The sequence below is a fragment of the Tupaia chinensis genome, unplaced genomic scaffold (assembly GCF_000334495.1).
Source record: "Tupaia chinensis unplaced genomic scaffold, TupChi_1.0 Scaffold000088_1, whole genome shotgun sequence".
NCBI classification, from domain to species: domain Eukaryota; kingdom Metazoa; phylum Chordata; class Mammalia; order Scandentia; family Tupaiidae; genus Tupaia; species Tupaia belangeri.
Genome location: NW_006159550.1, coordinates 7,397,908 through 7,401,250, shown reverse-complemented (window position 1 = coordinate 7,401,250; position 3,343 = coordinate 7,397,908).

Sequence of the window (3,343 nt, the reverse complement as noted above, 5' to 3'; positions counted from 1 at the left end):
GGGAAAGAGAGAGAAACCAAACCGCCAGGTCCAGGACTCGAACTATGGTCAGCCATGGGGGGAGTCTAGTGCCTTAACTACCATGCCACCTGCTGGCTCCAGTGAAAATCTTTTAAAAATGCAATAGCGATAGCACACTTCTAGGTTATTTATTTCCTGGTCATCAGAGTTCTATTTACCCAGAGAGGGTAAATACATCTCTCTCTCTGTCTCTCCAACTCTTTCTGGTGAGTGCACGCGCCCTCTGGCAAATGAAAACTAAGTAGATGAGCCTGGGTGACAGGGAGCAGGACAGGCTTTCTCTGCCGTCCGGACCATCGGAATTCCAAGCCTGTCTGCCTTCAAACAGGACTCGCCCCAGTGGCCGTGGCCCGAGTTCCGTCTTCCCCTTCCCTGGCTCTGAGGCCCTCGGCCCAGTGGACTGATCCACACTACAAGCATCCCGGCGTCCACGGCTCGCAGTGGCCTGCTGTGGGTCCCCTCGGCGGCCCTAACCCTGTGAGCCAACTCCCCTCATGTGTATATTTTCTTGAAAAATGAGGCTGGGGGACCAGCCGGTGGCATAATGATTATGTTGCTGGACTCCCACGTAATCAACTGTGGTTCAAGTCCTGGACAAGGTGGCTTAAAACTCACACCAGGCACATGCGTGTGTGTGCGTGCGTGCCCAAGATCCCAAGATGAGACTGGGGAGAAGGGATGGTGGTGTGACCATGTCCCCAGGGGAATTTCTTGCTTTTTCTCTGTCTCCGTCTTTCCGGCGAGCGCATGAGCCCTATACAAAAACAAAACAAAACAAAAACCAGAACTCTACTAAGAACGAACTGGATGCTACGTGGAGCACAATGCTATCTGTCGCACAGGCTGAAGGTTGTTCTGTCCAGGGTCTGGGTGCTGGCTGGGGCGTGGACACTTGACTGACGAGCTCACGTGAATTTGAAAAAAGATGGAGAAAACGGCTGGCCTATTTTCCTTGGAGAAGCTTCACAGGTTATCTTAACAAACACGCACACCGACACCTGGAAACCAATGTTGCCCCTTAGTCTCTGCTATATGGTGCATGCGCTCGCCAGAGAGGAAGCCAGGCATCAGCTCCCAGGCAGAAACGGCCACGCCGCAGTCCTTCCCTCTCCAGGCTCCTCCAGGGATCTGGGGCACGCACGCACGCTGGCCTGGAGAGATTTCCAAGCCACGGGTCTGGGACTCGAGCCACGCAGTGGGCCATGTGAGATCTAGCCGCCTCACTCTCCACACCACCTCCTGGCCCTGCAGTTCTCTTCTCATTCCCTGCTTTCTCTTTCTCCCTTTCTCCTCTCTTCCTGTCTTCTCCTGGTCCTGTCTCTATTTCTTTATGTTTTCCACCTGTCTCCCCTGTTGGTGCAACTTTTTTCTTCTCCCCATAAAGGTGATACTTTGAAACTGAAACCTTTTTTTTTTTTTTCAGTTTATTGAAAGCAGTTCTTTCTTTTTTCAAGGTTCTCTGACCTTCCATAAAATATATTTTTTCATTCCAAGTTTACTTTTATAATAACTGCCTGAAGACTAAAGGATCCAAATGCGTGTGAATGAAATACATTAACAATAAAAGCCATTTAAGGACTAACATTTGAGGACTCTAGCAGTACTTACTACCTTGAATCCAGCGTCCGGCTTGGCGCCTCTGTGTTCGAGGTCCCAACCCACAGCCTCACCTGTGCCCAGGCCGCCTTCATCTCCCGGCCACTCCCTGCTCATCTTCCCTCCGCAGACAGCCGTGGCAGCTGATTGCTGCTGGTTGGAGGCTTTCGCTGGGGGTGCAGGGGCAGGGGGACCTCTCTAACACGAACCCACACTTCTGAGAGGTGGAGGATGCAAGCGTGCAGTGCTGACCCTGAGCTAGGCCGAAGTGTGTCCACACTTGCCTGGGTTAGCTTCAGAGGAAAATGTCTTCCTGAAACTAGTCTCTTGATATGCTTTCTTTCTTTTTTTAAGAATTATTTATTTAATTTTATTTATTCATTTATTTATTTATTTATTTTGGAGAGGTTTTTGCTATAGGGCGTGTGCACTCGCCAGACAGACAGAGACAGAGAGACAGAAAGCGAGAAATCACCCCCCAGGGGGATGGCCACGCCGCAATCCCTTCTCTTCCATTCTCCCCTTGGGATCATGGGCACGCACGTACACGCGCCCGGCATGAATTTTAAGCCACCAGGTCCGGGACGCGAACTGCGGTTGGCTACGTGGTAGTCCAGCGACACAGCCATTATGCCAACTGCTGGTCCCATTTATTCATTTATTTTAATTTGACCAAAGAAAGATACAAAGAGAGAGTGAGGGAATGTGAGGAAGCAAGCCACCAGGTCCGGGACTCCAACCGTGGTCGGCCACGTGGGGGTGTCCAGCGCCTTCGCCACCATGCCACCTGCTGGGCCCTCCCGCTGTTTTCCAAGCCCAGTCTGCCCACGCTCGGCCGAGTGAGCCCTGCAGGTGTGGAGCATGGGGCGCTCTGACATGGCTCCGAGCTCGAGGCGCCTGTCCCCTGGTGCGGCCCTTCCCACACGCCAGGTGCACTGCAGCAGGGCTGCACTCACGGGCTCCTCCACACCCCACAGCAGGGCTCCTGCGGGAGTGCCTTGAACAGCTGGCCTCGGGCGTCTCGGTATGGGGAAGTCCGTGGTCTGGGCTCTCCTGTGGGTGGCGGCCACTGCCCCGCTCCATGTGCTTGTGCGGCCCCTCCTCTGACTGCGTGTGGGGCGGATGGCGTGAGCTTGCTGCGTCTTCTGTGCAGACCTGAGCCTCTGGGCCAGGCCTCCACTCTCAGCACCTCTATGCCCCAGTTACCCCCTTAGCAGCCCATGCAAATAGCCACGCTGGGGAGAGGGCTTGAACACACGCGTTTGGGGCCACAGGCCTTCAGTCCCAAGCAGTAGGGGACGTGGTTCTCCCCGTTTTTCAGACAAGGAAGCCGAAGCCCAGACAGACGGACTAATTTGCCCAAGGTCACGCAGCTAGTACGCGGCCACGCTGGGTTCTGAGCCCCAGAATCTCCGCTTGTCACGTGGGCGGTGTCGCCTCCCACCATGCCCTTCATCGGACGTCAAAGCCCATCCACATGGGAGCTCGACCGGATCCCTGTGGGGCTGTAACCTGCTGTCAGAGCTTTGTCCCCTGCACACACACACACACACACACACACACACACACACACACACTTTCACTTTACTTTTCTTTCTGGCTGGTGCACATGTGTGTTCCCCAAAAACATAGAGAAAGGGAGGGGCACCCCCCAGTGTGGTGTGGTCATGCCACAATCCCTTCTCCTCCATTCTCCATCCTGTTGGGATTTTAGACACACACACAC